A 20,353-nucleotide genomic window follows, 5' to 3' on the forward strand; every position below is an offset into this window, starting at 1 on the left:
TCTTGTTAAAGAAGCTTGTCAATCGTAATTTACCTTATAATAATTGGAAGGCATTTGAAATTGGGGGTCATTTGGCTAAAGTTGTGGGGGGTAGGGCTGGTTCAAGTAATTAGTGGGCCCAGTAAATCTGGACCACGTCACGGCAGTGGAGCAGGGAGAGGTAAGTATTTCAACTTTGCAAGTGCTGTGATCCTGAGCAAGCAGGGGGGGCCCACTCGTTGGCATTGGCACTGGCACAGGGCCCCTCAAAGTACAGCGGTGTGTTTGCATGGCGGGGGCGCCTCCCACCGGCAGCAACACTTTTGCGTACTATGAGAGGCCCTGTGCCAGTGACGTCGCCAACTAGTATTCCTCCCCCCACCTGATGAAGGAACCTGCACTTTCATCTGCACCTTCCTCTTTGTCCCCGTGTAAGGTGGTATGGTATGCGGGAAGAGGAACCTGACTTTCAGCAGGGTCACAATCTTGCTGTGTAGCGTGCATGGGGAATTTTGCGTTATGGGTCAATGTACCAGCAGACTCATCTATCACTGGCTGGGCAATGGGCAGGATGAGGAGGAAACACAGATATAGGCCCAAAGAATAAAGTTGGCTAAATGCAGTTCAAAATTGGTAACACAGGACTAACCAGGGGGCATTGCAGTGGAGGACAACTGGAATGAGAGGCTGACACAGAGAGTAGGCCCAAATCAGTAAGTAGTCGAAATGCAGTTCAAAATTGGCAACCGTAGTAAACAGGCGGCACAGCTTTGTTCAGTGGAGGAGAACAGCAAGGAGTGGCAGACACCGATAGTAGGCCCCAACCCAACTACCGTGTTTCCCCGATAGTAAGACACCCCCGAAAGTAAGACGTAGTGGGAGTTTTAGCGGGGTCGGCTAATGTAAGACGTACCCCGAAAGTAAGACGTAGTAAATACCGTAGTGCTGAGTAGTGTCGGGGTCGGCCGAAACTCGATGGTTCCCAGGGTCTGAAGGAGAGGAAACTCTCCTTCAGGCCCTGCGATCCATATTTAAGTGTAAAATAAAGAATTAAAATAAAAAATATCGCTATACTTACCCTCTGACGCGCCCTGGTACTAACCGGGAACCTTCCTTCCTTCGAATCAGTGCTTCCAGGACCTGCGGTGACGTCACGGTGACGTCGCGGCTTCTGATTGGTCGCGCGAGCGGTCACATGGGCTGTCGCGCGACCAATCACAAGCCGCGACGTCACCGCGACGTCACCGCAGGTCCTGGAAGCGCTGATTTGAAGGAAGGAAGGTTCCCGGTTAGTACCAGGGCGCGTCAGAGGGTAAGTATAGCGATATTTTTTATTTTAATTCTTTATTTTACACGTAAATATGGATCGCATGGCCTGAAGGAGAGTTTCCTCTCCTTCAGATCCTGGGAACCATCCAGGGATACCTTCTGATACTTGTGTCCCATTGACTTGTATTGGTATCGGTATCGGCGATATCCGATATTTTTCGGGTATCGGACGATACTATCCGATACCGATACTTTCAAGTATCGGACGGTATCGCTCAACACTAGTACGGTAGTAAACTGTACGTTGGAAAAAAAAGCAGCGTTTTTTTTTCCAATGTAAGACATACCCCGAAAGTAAGACATAGTGGGCCTTTTGAGTGGTAAAAGAATGTAAGACACTGTCTTACTTTCGGGGAAACACGGTAGTAGGCCAATTGCAGTCTAACATTAACAACTACTTAACGAGAGCCTGAAAATGGAATTTCAGGACAGGAAACCAGGAGAACAGCAAGGAGTGGCAGACACCGATAGTAGGCCCCAAACCAACTAGTACGCCAAATGCAGTTGTTCCGTTTAACCACAATTTAATGAGAGCCTGAAGATAGAAGTTCTGGAAAGGCAACCTGGAGAACACCTTGGAGTGGAACACACCATCTCTCTACACCCCATACCCAATTTGTAGGCCTAATGCAGCGTAGTTTCCAACAACTACTAAACGAGAGCCGGAAGATCGAAGCTCAGGAAAGGCAACCTGGAGAACACCTTGGAGTGGAACACACCATCTCTCTACACCCCATACCCAATTTGTAGGCCTAATGCAGTGTAGTTTCCAAGAACTACTAAACAAGAGCCGGAAGATCGAAGCTCAGGAAAGGCAACCTGGAGAACACCTTGGAGTGGAACACACCATCTCTCTACACCCCATACCCAATTTGAAGGCCTAATGCAGTGTAGTTTCCAACAACTACTAAACGAGAGCCGGAAGATCGAAGCTCAGGAAAGGCAACCTGGAGAACACCTTGGAGTGGAACACACCATCTCTCTACACCCCATACCCAATTTGTAGGCCTAATGCAGCGTAGTTTCCAACAACTACTAAACGAGAGCCGGAAGATCGAAGCTCAGGAAAGGCAACCTGGAAAACACCTTGGAGTGGAACACACCATCTCTCTACACCCCATACCCAATTTGAAGGACTAATGCAGTGTAGTTTCCAACAACTACTAAACGAGAGCCGGAAGATCGAAGCTCAGGAAAGGCAACCTGGAGAACACCTTGGAGTGGAACACACCATCTCTCTACACCCCATACCCAATTTGTAGGCCTAATGCAGTGTAGTTTCCAAGAACTACTAAACGAGAGCCGGAAGATCGAAGCTCAGGAAAGGCAACCTGGAGAACACCTTGGAGTGGAACACACCATCTCTCTACACCCCATACCCAATTTGAAGGCCTAATGCAGTGTAGTTTCCAACAACTACTAAACAAGAGCCGGAAGATCGAAGCTCAGGAAAGGCAACCTGGAGAACACCTTGGAGTGGAACACACCATCTCTCTACACCCCATACCCAATTTGTAGGCCTAATGCAGTGTAGTTTTCAAGAACTACTAAACGAGAGCCGGAAGATCGAAGCTCAGGAAAGGCAACCTGGAGAACACCTTGGAGTGGAACACACCATCTCTCTACACCCCATACCCAATTTGTAGGCCTAATGCAGTGTAGTTTCCAACAACTACTAAACGAGAGCCGGAAGATCGAAGCTCAGGAAAGGCAACCTGGAGAACACCTTGGAGTGGAACACACCATCTCTCTACACCCCATACCCAATTTGTAGGCCTAATGCAGTGTAGTTTCCAACAACTACTAAACGAGAGCATGAAGATCGAAGCATTGGCGAGGAAACCTGGGGAACACTTTGGAGTGGAACACACCATCTCTCTACACCCCATACCCAATTTGTAGGCCTAATGCAGCGTAGTTTCCAACAACTACTAAACGAGAGCCGGAAGATCGAAGCTCAAGAAAGGCAACCTGGAGAACACCTTGGAGTGGAACACACCATCTCTCTACACCCCATACCCAATTTGTAGGCCTAATGCAGTGTAGTTTCCAAGAACTACTAAACGAGAGCCGGAAGATCGAAGCTCAGGAAAGGCAACCTGGAGAACACCTTGAAGTGGAACACACCATCTCTCTACACCCCATACCCAATTTGTAGGCCTAATGCAGTGTAGTTTCCAACAACTACTAAACGAGAGCATGAAGATCGAAGCATTGGCGAGGAAACCTGGGGAACACCTTGGAGTGGAACACACAATCTCTCTACACCCCATACCCAATTTGTAGGCCTAATGCAGCGTAGTTTCCAACAACTACTAAACGAGAGCCGGAAGATCGAAGCTCAGGAAAGGCAACCTGGAGAACACCTTGGAGTGGAACACACCATCTCTCTACACCCCATACCCAATTTGGAGGCCTAATGCAGTGTAGTTTCCAACAACTACTAAACGAGAGCATTAAGATCGAAGCAATGGCGAGAAAACCTGGGGCACACCTTGGGGAGGCAGACACCGTTAGTAGGCCCTACCAAAGTTATACCCCCAATGCAGTTTTAAAATTCCTAGAGGCTGAAAACAAGACTATTGACGCTCAGCTTTTTTCAAAGGAACACAGCTGAATTGAGTGGCGCAGACAGACACAGGTAGTAGGACTTAACCCAAAAATGTGGCTCACTGCAGCTTAAAAAAGTTACAGGGGTACACAAGCAGCAGTGCTCTGGGCAGTGGAGGACAATTTCAATAGTGGACCGCAGACAGACTTTGTACGCCTACTATTAAAAAAAGGATGCTCTATGCAATTAAAAATAGGTTCCAGGGGTCCACGGGCAGCAGTGGTGTGGTCAGTGGACGAGTATTGGAAGGAGGGACCGCAGACAGGCGTAGTAGGCCTAACATAACAAAATTAGGCTGTAGACACTGTAAAATTGGTTCCAGGGGTACACGGGCGGCAGTGGTGTGGTCAGCGGAGGAAAATTGGAATTAGGGACTGCAGACAGACTTTGTAGGCTGTCCCCTGTGGACCATGCATCCAACACATTAACCCAGTGCGCCGTAATGGACATGTAACTTTTTGTGGACATGCCTACTGGTCCATGCGTCTCTTGTCAGGTGCACCTTTCTACTGTTTGATTGCCTGAGTGCTATGACAATGCAGACTTTTTCATGCCGGTGGAGGGCTGGGATGGCTTTTCTCGCAAAAGAAGTGTCGACTGGGTAGCTTGAACCGTTGCACAGCGTAGTTAATCTGGGCTTTCTAAATATAAAACAAAGAAAAAAAGGAGGCTACATGCACTTTCAGCTGGGTTCCAGGGGTACACGGCCAGCATTGGTCTGGTCAGTGGAGAACTATTGGAAGGAGTGACCGCAAACAAGCATCGAAGGCCTAACATAATAACACATTGCTGTTGGCAATTTTAAATTGGTTCCAGGGGAACACGGGCAGCAGTGGCCTGGTCAGTGTAGTAGTAGTAGAAAGAACGGACCGCAGACAGGCATCGAAGGCCTAAAATAAAAAAATTGGGCTGGCTGTAGGCAATTTTAAATTGGTTCCAGGGGTATACGGGCAGCAGTGGTGTGGTCAGTGGAGGCCTAGTGGAAGGAGTGACCGCAGACAGGCATCGAAGGCCTAACAATAATAACACATTGCTGTTGGCAATTTTAAATTGGTTCCAGGGGAACACGGGCAGCAGTGGCCTGGTCAGTGTAGTAGTAGTAGAAAGAACGGACCGCAGACAGGCATCAAAGGCCTAAAATAAAAAAATTGGGCTGGCTGTAGGCAATTTTAAATTGGTTCCAGGGGTACACGGACGGCAGTGGTGTGGTCAGTGGAGGCATATTGTAAGGAGTGACCGCAGACAGGCATCGAAGGCCTAAAATAATAACACATGGCTGTAGGCAATTTTAAATTGGTTCCAGGGGTACACGGGCAGCAGTGGCCTGGTCAGTGTAGTAGTAGTAGAAAGAACGGACCGCAGACAGGCATCGAAGGCCTAAAATAAAAAAATTGGGCTGGCTGTAGGCAAATTTAAATTGGTTCCAGGGTTACACGGGCAGCAGTGGTGTGGTCAGTGGAGGCATAGTGGAAGGAGTGACCGCAGACAGGCTTCGAAGGCCTAACATAACAAAAATGTCAATACAATGGTATTGTCAGTGGCAGGCATTGAAGGATGTCAGCGCATAGACTAAACATTGGTGGAGCTGTGAGATAATTTTGCAAGTGGTAGAGCACTGTTTGAGCTGGGGGGGGGAACTGTCTTGTGGCCGGCGGTACAGGCCCAGGGCCCCTCATATTACAACGGTGTGTCTGACGTTGGGTGCGCACCACCACCGCCAGAGACACTTTATTGTACTAGGAGGGACCCAGTGGCAGTGCCGTCGACCAAAGGCGGGCACACCCACCTCTTCAGACAAACAGCACTCTCACGGGTGCTGTCGCCAAGTGTCGATACCACGGCCCCGTGTGGGGAGTTTGGCCATTTAGTGAGGTGTAAACATGTCGTATGCTGGACAATCAGGTGCAGAAAATTACGAGATTGGAAAAGGCATTCAGAATAGTCCACAGGCAAGACCTTTTCATAGGAAAGCTAGGTGTCAGCCGGGCAAGGTGGGGCAAAAGATTTCGAAATCCAGTTGTGGTTCATTTTAATGAAGGTTAGATCATCTACATTTTGGGTAGCCAGACGAGTCCTTTTTTCTGTTAGTATTGAACCTGCAGCACTGAATACTCTTTCTGATAGGACACTAGCTGCCGGGCAAGCAAGCTCCTGCAATGCATATTCTGCCAATTCTGGCCAGGTGTCTAATTTGGATGCCCAGTAATCAAATGGGAATGACGGTTGAGGGAGAACATCGATAAGGGATGAAAAATAGTTTGTAACCATACTGGACAAATGTTGTCTCCTGTCACTTTGAATTGATGCTGCAGTACCTGTCCTGTCTGCGGTCATAGCAAAATCACTCCACAACCTGGTCAGAAAACCCCTCTGGCCAACGCCACTTCTGATTTCTGCCCCTCTAACTCCTCTGGTCTGATGGCCCCTGCAGCTCGTGTGAGAACGATCACGGGCGCTGTGTGCAGGGAATGCCAGAAGCAAACGGTCAACAAGAGTTGATTGTTTGGTTGCTAATATTAGTTCCAAGTTCTCATGTGGCATTATATTTTGCAATTTGCCTTTATAGCGAGGATCAAGGAGGCAGGCCAACCAGTAATCGTCATCGTTCATCATTTTAGTTATGCGTGTGTCCCTTTTGAGGATACGTAAGGCATAATCCGCCATGTGGGCCAAAGTTCCAATTCTCAAATCTGCGGTTGTGCTTGGTTGAGGGGCAGTTTCAGGCAAACCAACGTCACTTGTGTCCCTCCAAAAACCAGAACCCGGCCTTGCCGCACCACCAATTTCCAGTGGCCCCGGAAAAGCTTCCTCATTAAAAATATAATCATCCCCATCATCCTCCTCGTCCTCCTCCTCCTCTTCGCCCGCTAACTCGTCCTGTACACTGCCCTGGCCAGACAATGGCTGACTGTCATCAAGGCTTTCCTCTTCCTCAGCTGCAGACGCCTGATCCTTTATGTGCGTCAAACTTTGCATCAGCAGACGCATTAGGGGGATGCTCATGCTTATTATGGCGTTGTCTGCACTAACCAGCCGTGTGCATTCCTCAAAACACTGAAGGACTTGACACATGTCTTGAATCTTCGACCACTGCACACCTGACAACTCCATGTCTGCCATCCTACTGCCTGGGCGTGTATGTGTATCCTCCCACAAAAACATAACAGCCCGCCTCTGTTCGCACAGTCTCTGAAGCATGTGCAGTGTTGAGTTCCACCTTGTTGCAACGTCTATGGTTAGGCGATGCTGGGGAAGGTTCAAAGAACGCTGATAGGTCTGCATACGGCTGAAGTGTACGGGCGAACGGCGGATATGTGAGCAAAGTCCACGCACTTTGAGGAGCAGGTCGGATAACCCCGGATAACTTTTCAGGAAGCACTGCACCACCAGGTTTAAGGTGTGAGCCAGGCAAGGAATGTGTTTCAGTTGGGAAAGGGAGATGGCAGCCAGGAAATTCCTTCCGTTATCACTCATTACCTTGCCTGCCTCAAGATCTACAGTGCCCAGCCACGACTGCGTTTCTTTCTGCAAGAACTCGGACAGAACTTCCGCGGTGTGTCTGTTGTCGCCCAAACACTTCATAGCCAATACAGCCTGCTGACGTTTGCCAGTAGCTGCCCCATAATGGGAGACCTGGTGTGCAACAGTGGCAGCTGCGGATGGAGTGGTTGTGCGACTGCGGTCTGTGGACAAGCTCTCGCTTCTGCAGGAGGACGAAGAGGAGGAGGAGGGGGTGCGAACGGCTACAGCCAACTGTTTCCTAGACCGTGGGCTAGGCAGAACTGTCCCAAACTTGCTGTCCCCTGTGGACCCTGCATCCACAACATTCACCCAGTGTGCCGTGATGGACACGTAACGTCCCTGGCCATGCCTACTGGTCCATGCATCTGTTGTCAGGTGCACCTTTGAGCTCACAGATTGCCTGAGTGCATGGACGATGCGCTCTTTAACATGCTGGTGGAGGGCTGGGATGGCTTTTCTGGAAAAAAAGTGTCGACTGGGTAGCTCGTAGCGTGGTACAGCGTAGTCCATCAGGGCTTTGAAAGCTTCGCTTTCAACTAACTGGTAGGGCATCATCTCTAACGAGATTAGTCTAGCTATGTGGGCGTTCAAACCCTGTGTACGTGGATGCGAGGCTAAGTACTTCCTTTTTCTAACCATAGTCTCATGTAGGGTGAGCTGGACTGGAGAGCTGGAGATCGTGGAACTAGCGGGGGTGCCGGTGGACATGGCAGACTGAGAGACGGTGGGAGATGGTATTGTTGCCGCCGGTGCCCTAGATGCAGTGTTTCCTACTACGAAACTAGTGATTCCCTGACCCTGACTGCTTTGGCCTGGCAAAGAAACCTGCACAGATACTGCAGGTGGTGCGGAAAATGGTGGCCCTACACTGCCGGAAGGGATGTTGCGTTGCTGACTAGCTTCATTGGCCGAGGGTGCTACAACCTTAAGGGACGTTTGGTAGTTAGTCCAGGCTTGCAAATGCATGGTGGTTAAATGTCTATGCATGCAACTTGTATTGAGACTTTTCAGATTCTGTCCTCTGCTTAAGGTAGTTGAACATTTTTGACAGATGACTTTGCGCTGATCAATTGGATGTTGTTTAAAAAAATGCCAGACTGCACTCTTCCTAGCATCGGATACCTTTTCAGGCATTGCAGACTGAGCTTTAACCGGATGGCCACGCTGTCCTCCAACATGTTTTGGCTTTGCCACGCGTTTTGGGCAAGATACGGGCCCGGCAGATGGAACCTGTTGCGATGTTGATGCCTGCTGCGGCCCCTCCTCCTCCGCTTTAGAACTGCTGCCGCCTGCACCCTGTTCCCCCAATGGCTGCCAATCGGGGTCAAGAACTGGGTCATCTATTACCTCTTCTTGTAGCTCGTGTGCAACTTCGTCTGTGTCACCGTGTCGGTCGGTGGTATAGCGTTCGTGATGGGGCAACATAGTCTCATCAGGGTCTGATTGTGGATCATTACCCTGCGAGGGCAATGTTGTGGTCTGAGTCAAAGGACCAGCATAGTAGTCTGGCTGTGGCTGTGCATCAGTGCACTCCATGTCAGATTCAACTTGTAATGGGCATGGACTGTTAACTGCTTCACTTTCTAAGCCAGGGACGGTATGTGTAAAGAGCTCCATGGAGTAACCCGTTGTGTCGCCTGCTGCATTCTTCTCTGTTGTTGTTTTTGCTGAAGAGGACAAGGAAGCGACTTGTCCCTGACCGTGAACATCCACTAACGACGCGCTGCTTTGACATTTACCAGTTTCACGAGAGGAGGCAAAAGAGCTAGAGGCTGAGTCAGCAAGATAAGCCAAAACTTGCTCTTGCTGCTCCGGCTTTAAAAGCGGTTTTCCTACTCCCAGAAAAAGGAGCGTTCGAGGCCTTGTGTAGCCAGACGACGAACCTGGCTCCACAGCTCCAGACTTAGGTGCAATATTTTATTTCCCACGACCAGCTGATGCTCCACCACTACCACTACCCTCATTACCAGCTGACAATGAACGCCCCCGGCCACAACCTCTTCCACCAGACTTCCTCATTGTTTTAAAAACGTAAACAAACTAACGGTATTTGTTGCTGTCACACAACTTACACGGTGAGCTATAACTTCAGTATGATTTAGCTACCCCTTTACAGGTGAGTGAGACCACAACGAAAATCAGGCACAATGTTACACACTCTGTTGTTGGTGGCAACAAATGAGAGAGATGCCACACACGCTGGACTGTCACTGAAGCACAAATGTAAATATTAATCTCCCACTGATTTGTTTTTTGTTTTTTTTTCAGGGAGACTTTAGGAAAAAAAAATAATAGAATACAATGATTTTTTCAGGAAGAATTTAGAAACCAAATAAAATAAAATGATTTTTTCAGGGAGAATTTAGAAAACAAATAAAACAAAAAAAGGCTTTCTACGGCCCACTGAGTGAGAGATGACGCACACAGGAGTCAGGAGTGGCACACAAGCCCAGAGGCCAATATTTATCTCCCACTGATTGATGTAGTGATTTTTTCAGGTAGATTTTGGAACCCAAATCAAGTTAAAAAAATAATAGGCTTTCTATGGCCCACAATTGGAGAGAGAGAGAGAGATGGCACACCCAGGAGTCAAGACTGGCACACAAGCAGAAAGGGCAATATTAATCTCCCACTGATTTGTTTTTTTTGTTTTTTTCAGGGAGACTTTAGGAAAAAAAAATAATAGAATAAAATGATTTTTTCAGGAAGAATTTAGAAACCAAATAAAATAAAATGATTTTTTCAGGGAGAATTTAGAAAACAAATAAAACAAAAAAAGGCTTTCTATGGCCCACTGAGTGAGAGATGACGCACACAGGAGTCAGGAGTGGCACACAAGCCCAGAGGCCAATATTTATCTCCCACTGATTGATGTAGTGATTTTTTCAGGTAGATTTTGGAACCCAAATCAAGCTAAAAAAATAATAGGCTTTCTATGGCCCACAATTGGAGAGAGAGAGAGAGATGGCACACCCAGGAGTCAAGACTGGCACACAAGCAGAAAGGGCAATATTAATCTCCCACTGATTTGTTTTTTTTTTTTTTTCAGGGAGACTTTAGGAAAAAAAAATAATAGAATAAAATGATTTTTTCAGGAAGAATTTAGAAACCAAATAAAATAAAATGATTTTTTCAGGGAGAATTTAGAAAACAAATAAAACAAAAAAAGGCTTTCTATGGCCCACTGAGTGAGAGATGACGCACACAGGAGTCAGGAGTGGCACACAAGCCCAGAGGCCAATATTTATCTCCCACTGATTGATGTAGTGATTTTTTTCAGGTAGATTTTGGAACCCAAATCAAGTTAAAAAAATATTAGGCTTTCTATGGCCCACAATTGGAGAGAGAGAGAGAGAGATGGCACACCCAGGAGTCAAGACTGGCACACAAGCAGAAAGGGCAATATTAATCTCCCACTGATTTGTTTTTGTTTGTTTTTTTCAGGGAGACTTTAGGAAAAAAAAATAATAGAATAAAATGATTTTTTCAGGAAGAATTTAGAAACCAAATAAAATAAAATGATTTTTTCAGGCAGAATTTAGAAAACAAAAAAAATAAAATGCTTTTTTCAGGGAGAATTTAGAAAACAAATAAAACAAAAAAAGGCTTTCTATGGCCCACTGAGTGAGAGATGACGCACACAGGAGTCAGGAGTGGCACACAAGCCAGAGGCCAATATGTATCTCCCACTGATTGATGTAGTGATTTTTTCAGGTAGATTTTGGAACCCAAATCAAGCTAATAAAATAATAGGCTTTCTATGGCCCACAATTGGAGAGAGAGAGAGAGATGGCACACCCAGGAGTCAAGACTGGCACACAAGCAGAAAGGGCAATATTAATCTCCCACTGATTTGTTTTTTTTTTTTTTTCAGGGAGACTTTAGGAAAAAAAAATAATAGAATAAAATGATTTTTTCAGGAAGAATTTAGAAACCAAATAAAATAAAATGATTTTTTCAGGGAGAATTTAGAAAACAAATAAAACAAAAAAAGGCTTTCTATGGCCCACTGAGTGAGAGATGACGCACACAGGAGTCAGGAGTGGCACACAAGCCCAGAGGCCAATATTTATCTCCCACTGATTGATGTAGTGATTTTTTCAGGTAGATTTTGGAACCCAAATCAAGCTAAAAAAATGTTAGGCTTTCTATGGCCCACAATTGGAGAGAGAGAGAGAGATGGCACACCCAGGAGTCAAGACTGGCACACAAGCAGAAAGGGCAATATTAATCTCCCACTGATTTTTTTTTTTTTTCAGGGAGACTTTAGGAAAAAAAAATAATAGAATAAAATGATTTTTTCAGGAAGAATTTAGAAACCAAATAAAATAAAATGATTTTTTCAGGGAGAATTTAGAAAACAAATAAAACAAAAAAAGGCTTTCTATGGCCCACTGAGTGAGAGATGATGCACACAGGAGTCAGGAGTGGCACACAAGCCCAGAGGCCAATATTTATCTCCCACTGATTGATGTAGTGATTTTTTCAGGTAGATTTTGGAACCCAAATCAAGCTAAAAAAAATAATAGGCTTTCTATGGCCCACAATTGGAGAGAGAGAGAGAGATGGCACACCCAGGAGTCAAGACTGGCACACAAGCAGAAAGGGCAATATTAATCTCCCACTGATTTTTTTTTTTTTTTTTTTTCAGGGAGACTTTAGGAACAAAAAATAATAGAATAAAATGATTTTTTCAGGAAGAATTTAGAAACCAAATAAAATAAAATGATTTTTTCAGGGAGAATTTAGAAAACAAATAAAACAAAAAAAGGCTTTCTATGGCCCACTGAGTGAGAGATGACGCACACAGGAGTCAGGAGTGGCACACAAGCCCAGAGGCCAATATTTATCTCCCACTGATTGATTTATTGATTTTTTCAGGTAGAATTTAGAACCCAAATCAACCAAAAACATAAATAGGCTTTCTATGGCCCACTATTTGTGAGAGAGATGGCACGCTCAGGACTGGCACACAAGCCCAGAGGTCAATATTAATCTCCCACTTTTTTTTTTTTTTCAGGGAAAATTTATAAACCCAATAAAAAAAAAATAAATAGGCTTTCTATGGCCCACTATCTGAGAGAGAGAGATGGCACGCTTAGGACTGGCACACAAGCCCAAAGGCCAATATTAATCTCCCTTTTCTTTTTCAGGGAGAATTTATAAAACCAAAAAAAACAAATAAATAGGCTTTCTATGGCCCACTATTTGTGAGAGAGATGGCACGCTCAGGACTGGCACACAAGCCCAGAGGCCAATATTAATCTCCCACTTTTTTTTTTTGTTCCAGGGAAAATTTATAAACCCAATAAAAAAAAATAATAAATAGGCTTTCTATGGCCCACTATCTGAGAGAGAGAGATGGCACGCTTAGGACTGGCACACAAGCCCAAAGGCCAATATTAATCTCCCTTTTTTTTTTCAGGGAGAATTTATAAAACCAAAAAAAAATAAATAAATAGGCTTTCTATGGCCCACTATTTGTGAGAGAGATGGCACGCTCAGGACTGGCATACAAGCCCAGAGGCCAATATTAATCTCCCACTTTTTTTTTTTTTGTTCCAGGGAAAATTTATAAACCCAATAAAAAAAATAATAAATAGCCTTTCTATGGCCCACTATCTGAGAGAGAGAGATGGCACGCTTAGGACTGGCACACAAGCCCAAAGGCCAATATTAATCTCCCACTGATTGATGTAGTGATTTTTTCAGGTAGATTTTAGAACCCAAATCAAGCAAAAAAATAAATAGGCTTTCTATGGCCCACTGACTGAGAGATGGCACACACAGGAGTCAAGAGTGGCACACAAGCCCTGAGGCCAATATTTTTCTCCCACTGATTGATGTAGTGATTTTTTCAGGTAGATTTTATAACCCAAATCAAGCAAAAAAATAAATAGGCTTTCTATGGCCCACTGAGTGAGAGATGGCACACACAGGGATGGCACTCTAGCAGAAATGTCAATCTTAATCTCCCACAAAAAAAAAAAAAAACAGGGAGTGTCCAACAATTACTATCTCCCTGCAGTAATCTCAGCCAGGTATGGCAGGCAGCAATAAGGAGTGGACTGATGCACAAATTAAATAAAAAGTGTGGACAAACAAAAAAGATAGCTGTGCAGAAAGGAAGGAACAAGAGGATTTGTGCTTTGAAAAAAGCAGTTGGTTTGCACAGCGGCGTACACACAGCAATGCAGCTATCAGGGAGCCTTCTAGGGCAGCCCAATGAGCTACAGTGCTGAGGGAAAAAAAAAAAAATGTAGCTTCCACTGTCCCTGCACACCGAAGGTGGTGTTGGGCAGTGGAAATCGCTACAGCACAAGCGGTTTGGTGGTTAATGGACCCTGCCTAACGCTATCCCTGCTTCTGACGAAGCGGCAGCAACCTCTCCCTAAGCTCAGATCAGCAGCAGTAACATGGCGGTCGGCGGGAACGCCCCTTTATAGCCCCTGTGACGCCGCAGACAGCAAGCCAATCACTGCAATGCCCTTCTCTAAGATGGTGGGGACCAGGACCTATGTCATCACGCTGCCCACACTCTGCGTTTACCTTCATTGGCTGAGAAATGGCGCTTTTCGCGTCATTGAAACGCGACTTTGGCGCGAAAGTCGCGTTCCGCATGGCCGACCCCGCACAGGGGTCGGATCGGGTTTCATGAAACCCGACTTTGCCAAAAGTCGGCGACTTTTGAAAATGAACGACCCGTTTCGCTCAACCCTACTGAATACGCCCGGAAAAAAAAAAACGGTGATGGGAGCTTTCCCACAGATTAACAGTGGTCTGAGTGCTATGTGATGTTTTCTCGCATAGCATTCGTCCGTATTTAACACTAGTGTGTCCCCGGCCTAAGAAAAACAATTGCATGCACTAAATACCATCAATCTTTTCATAGAGCCATTTGGCTTATAGATTTTTAATTTACATTTATTGGCTTATCAAAATGGTAAAATTAACAAAATGGTTCTACTTCACCATGTGCCCCAATGCACTACCAAACACAATTTCAAAATGTGATTTCTAGATGATGACGCACAATTTTGTGGTCATAAAGAGATTAATTACTTTATATGTAAAGATCTGCATAGTCATATTATTGGTTAGAGAGGATTAGCGTTTCTTACAGGTTCTCTTTACACAGTTGCGTTTAAAAAACTTTCTATACAGTTATAGAGGTTCTCAGATTTATGCACTAATGTCGAAGCAATTGGAAGCTTTGCAGTACTTGCATTTTGAGGCAAAGTGATTTTCCTGTAATCATTTGGATTTGAATTTCAAAAATTTGGATTTCAAATTATTAAAGGGGTTGTCCACTACTTCAATTAACCCCCCCCAATGTATCCCCCAGGGCCCCTAATGAATTGTGTAAATACCTTCCGTTGCCGTTTTCGCCTGAGAGCGGTGCTATGCTGGTGGCTGAGTCCGGGTCACGTGACCCCCAGGCTGCAGCCGCCGCTAATTTCCGCCGATGTCACGTCAATTTCCAGACTCTGAAGAGTGACTAGGCTGTTGGCGGTGCTGGGGGTTGTGGGTGGGGCTAGGCTGGGCTGGGGGCGGGTGCAGGGTTCTGTGTGCCGGCGCCGGGATGTATGGGCGCCGGGGGTCTGCGTGCCGGTGCCAGGATGTGTGGGCGCCAGGGGTTTGTGTGACGGTGCCGGGATGTGCGGGCTCCGGGGGTCTGCGTGCCGGTGCCGGGATGTGCAGGCGCCGGGGGTCTGCGTGCCGGCATCGGGATGTGCGGGCGGTGCTGGGGTCCGCGGGTGTGTGCCGTGGGTCTGATGGCCGTGCTGGGGTCTGATGTGGGGGGGTGGTCATTGGTGTGTGTGTGTGTGTCTCTGTGTGCAGGCAAGTCTACAAGTCCCATTGGCTCTGCCTGCTACAGTGACAGTGAGTGACACATTAGCCAATGATGGGACAGTAGTAGTCCCATCATCCGGCTAATGTGTTGAATGTAAAAAAAAACAACACACACACATATATGGTACATACAACATACACCATGCAACATACACCATGTGACATGCACCATGCGACATGCACCATGCGACATGTGCCATGCACCATGCGACGACATTCGATGACATGCATCATGCAACAACATGCGACACACACCATGTGACATGCACCATGCGACATGCACCATGTGACGACATGCGCCATGCCACATGCACCATGCGACATGTACCGTGCGACATGCACCATGTGACAACATGCGACATGCGACAACATGCGACATGTGACAACATGTGACATTTGACAACAGGTGACAACATACGACATGTGACGACATGCAGCATGCGACATGCACCATGCAACATATGACACGCAACATATGACATGCAACATGCCACATACAGTACATACATACAACATACATATAGACATACAGTTCATATAACATAGAGTACATAACTCACCATCACTTGTCATTTTGATTCCCGAAGCCAGTGTCATCTGTAAAAAAAGATAAAATAATAAAAAAACACTATACTATACATATTCTCTCTGTTCCACAGATATCCAATTAAAATGAGTGTCCCACGATGATCTCCCGTGGAGAACAGCAGCATCAGCTGATGTGACCACAATGTATTCCCCACAATGTATTCCTACGCCCCTGTGAGAAAATAGTCCCTGGTCTCACTTTTGGCATTGCTGTGTGAGAAAGTTCCCACGCAGCAAATGCCATAAAGTAAGACCAGTGATGTTGTGAATTCTGTGGTCACAAGTGGTATTGCAGTCTCTGGGCGTCCTCCCTCAGGTGTTTTGGTGTGCTCGTTGGCTGCCTTGCTATTTAGCTCCACCTGAGTCTGTCTTCCTTGCTCCTTGTCAATGTTCCAGTGTTGGATCTGAGCTACTGCATCTTTCCTTGGGCCTGCTGCTCTGCTAGATAAGTGCTTCTAGTTTGTTTTCTGTTTTTTCTGTCCAGCTTGTTATTATCTTTTGCTGGAAGCTCTGAGAAGCAAAGGGGTGCACCGCCGTGCTGTTAGTTCGGCACGGTGGGTCTTTTTTGCCCCTTTGCGTGGTTTTCGTTTTAGGGTTTTTTGTAGACTGCATAGTTCTCTTTGCTATCCTCGCTCTGTCTAGAATATCGGGCCTCACTTTGCTGAATCTATTTCATTCCTACGTTTGTCTTTTCATCTTGCTAACAGTCATTATATGTGGGGGCTGCCTATTCCTTTGGGGTATTTCTCTGAGGTAAGTCAGGCTTGTATTTCTATCTTCAGGCTAGTCAGCTCCTCAGGCAGTGCCGAGTTGCATAGGTAGTGATAGGCGCAATCCACTGCTGCTTCCAGTTGTGTGAGGACAGTTCAGGTACTGCAGTCTACAGAGATTCCACGTCTCAGAGCTCGTCCTATTGTTTTGGGTTTTTGCCAGATCTCTGTATGTGCGCTGATTACTGCACGCTGTGTTGCCTGATTGCCAGCCATAACAGTACAAGGAGCCCATTCAATGATTTCCAATAGAGGGAAAAAAGAAATCCTGACATCATTTTTTTTTTCTTAGCTCTGTCTTCAGTCTTTTTTTTCCCCTAGACATTAGAGTGCTTCAGGACACAGCTGTGGACATGGATATTCAGGCTCTGTGCTCCTCAATGGATAATCTCGTTGTAAATGTACAAAAGATTCAAGATACTATTGATCAGAAATCGATGCTAGAACCAAGAATTCCGATTCCTGATTTGTTTTTTGGTGACAGAACTAAGTTCCTGAGCTTCAGAAATAATTGTAAGCTATTTTTGGCCTTGAAACCTCATTCTTCTGGTAATCCTATTCAACAGGTTTTGATTATTATTTCTTTTTTGCGCGGCGACCCACAGGACTGGGCGTTTTCTCTTGCACCAGGAGATTCTGCATTGAGTAATATTGATGCATTTTTCCAGGCGCTGGGATTGCTTTACGATGAGCCTAATTCAGTGGATCAAGCTGAGAAAAATCTGCTGGCTTTATGCCAGGGTCAGGATGATGTAGAACTATATTGTCAGAAATTTAGAAAATGGTCAGTACTCACTCTGTGGAATGAATCTGCACTAGCGGCTTTGTTCAGAAAGGGTCTCTCTGAAGCTCTTAAGGATGTAATGGTGGGATTTCCTATGCCTGCTGGTTTGAATGAGTCTATGTCCTTGGCCATTCAGATCGGTCGTCGCTTGCGCGAGCGTAAATCTGTGCACCATCTGGCGGTATTGTCTGAGAGTAAGCCTGAGCCTATGCAGTGCAACAGGACTATGACTAAAGTAGAACGGCACGAACACAGACGTCTGAACAGACTGTGTTTCTATTGTGGTGATTCTACTCATGCTATTTCTAATTGTCCTAAACGCACTAGGCGGTTCGATAGCTCTGCCGTTATTGGTACTGTACAGTCCAAATTCCTTTTGTCCATTACCTTAATGTGCTCTTTGTCATCATATTCTGTCATGGCGTTTGTGGATTCAGGCGCTGCCCTGAATCTGATGGATTTGGATTATGCTAAACGTTGTGGATTTTTCTTGGAGCCTTTGCGGTGTCCTATTCCGTTGAGAGGAATTGATGCTACACCTCTGGCCAAGAATAAGCCTCAGTACTGGGCCCAGCTGACCATGTGCATGGCTCCTGCACATCAGGAAGTTATTCGCTTTTTGGTACTGCATAATTTGCATGATGTGGTCGTGTTGGGGTTGCCATGGCTACAAACCCATAATCCAGTATTGGATTGGAACTCTATGTCGGTAACCAGCTGGGGTTGTCAGGGAGTACATGGTGATGTTCCATTTTTGTCTATTTCGTCATCCATTCCTTCTGACATCCCAGAGTTCTTGTCGGACTTTCAGGATGTATTTGAAGAGTCCAAGTCTGATGCCCTTCCTCCGCATAGGAATTGTGATTGTGCTATCGATTTGATTCCTGGTAGTAAATTCCCTAAGGGTCGTTTATTTAATTTGTCCGTACCTGAACACACCGCTATGCGCAGTTATGTGAAGGAGTCCCTGGAGAAGGGACATATTCGCCCATCGTCGTCACCATTGGGAGCAGGGTTCTTTTTTGTAGCCAAGAAGGATGGTTCGCTAAGACCGTGTATTGATTACCGCCTTCTTAATAAGATCACTGTTAAGTTTCAGTATCCCTTGCCATTGATTTCTGACTTGTTTGCTCGGATTAAGGGGGCTAGTTGGTTTACTAAGATTGATCTTCGTGGTGCGTATAATCTGGTGAGAATCAGGCAGGGAGATGAATGGAAAACGGCATTTAATACGCCCGAGGGTCATTTTGAGTATCTGGTGATGCCGTTCGGACTTGCCAATGCTCCATCTGTTTTTCAGTCTTTTATGCATGACATTTTTCGTGAGTATCTGGATAAATTCTTGATTGTTTACTTGGATGACATTTTGATCTTCTCAGATGATTGGGAGTCTCATGTAAAGCAAGTCAGAATGGTTTTCCAGGTACTGCGTGCTAATTCCTTGTTTGTGAAGGGATCAAAGTGTCTCTTCGGTGTGCAGAAAGTTTCATTTTTGGGGTTCATCTTTTCCCCTTCTACTATCGAGATGGATCCGGTTAAGGTTCAGGCCATCCAGGATTGGACTCAGCCGACATCTCTAAAAAGTTTGCAGAAATTCCTGGGCTTTGCTAATTTTTATCGTCGCTTCATCTGTAATTTTTCTAGCATTGCCAGACCATTGACCGATTTGACCAAGAAGGGTGCTGATTTGGTTAATTGGTCTTCTGCTGCCGTGGAAGCTTTTCAGGAGTTGAAGCGTCGTTTTTGCTGTGCCCCTGTGTTGTGTCAACCTGATGTTTCTCTTCCGTTCCAGGTCGAGGTTGATGCTTCTGAGATTGGTGCAGGGGCGGTTTTGTCACAGAGAGGTTCTGGTTGCTCAGTGTTCAAACCATGTGCTTTCTTTTCCAGGAAATTTTCTGCTGCTGAGCGTAATTATGATGTGGGCAACCGAGAGTTGCTGGCCATGAAGTGGGCATTCGAGGAGTGGCGTCATTGGCTTGAGGGTGCTAAGCATCGCGTGGTGGTTTTGACTGATCATAAGAACCTTACTTATCTTGAGTCTGCCAAGCGCTTGAATCCTAGACAGGCCCGTTGGTCGTTATTTTTTGCTCGTTTTGATTTTGTGATTTCATACCTTCCGGGCTCTAAAAATGTGAAGGCGGATGCTCTGTCTAGGAGTTTTGTGCCCGACTCTCCGGGGTTATCTGAGCCGGCGAGTATCCTCAAGGAAGGAGTCATTGTGTCTGCCATCTCCCCTGATTTGCGGAGAGTGTTGCAGAAATTTCAGGCTAATAAACCTGATCGTTGTCCGGCCGAGAAACTGTTCGTCCCTGATAGGTGGACTAGTAAAGTTATCTCTGAACTTCATTGTTCGGTGCTGGCCGGTCATCCAGGAATCTTTGGTACCAGGGAGTTGGTTGCTAGATCCTTTTGGTGGCCGTCTCTGTCGCGGGATGTGCGTGCTTTTGTGCAGTCCTGTGGAATTTGTGCTAGGGCTAAGCCCTGCTGTTCACGTGCCAGTGGGTTGCTTTTGCCCTTGCCGGTCCCGAAGAGGCCTTGGACACATATTTCGATGGATTTCATTTCTGACCTTCCCGTTTCTCAAAAGATGTCTGTCATTTGGGTGGTCTGTGATCGCTTTTCTAAAATGGTCCATCTGGTGCCCTTGGTTAAATTGCCTTCCTCCTCTGATTTGGTGCCTTTGTTCTTCCAGCATGTGGTTCGTTTACATGGCATTCCTGAGAATATTGTTTCTGACAGAGGTTCCCAGTTTGTCTCAAGGTTCTGGCGAGCCTTTTGTGGTAGGATGGGCATTGACCTATCTTTTTCCTCGGCCTTCCATCCTCAGACTAATGGCCAGACCGAACGAACCAATCAGACCTTGGAAACTTATCTGAGATGTTTTGTTTCCGCTGACCAGGATGATTGGGTGTCATT

Source organism: Ranitomeya imitator, chromosome 3, assembly GCF_032444005.1.
Source record: "Ranitomeya imitator isolate aRanImi1 chromosome 3, aRanImi1.pri, whole genome shotgun sequence".
Classification (NCBI taxonomy): domain Eukaryota; kingdom Metazoa; phylum Chordata; class Amphibia; order Anura; family Dendrobatidae; genus Ranitomeya; species Ranitomeya imitator.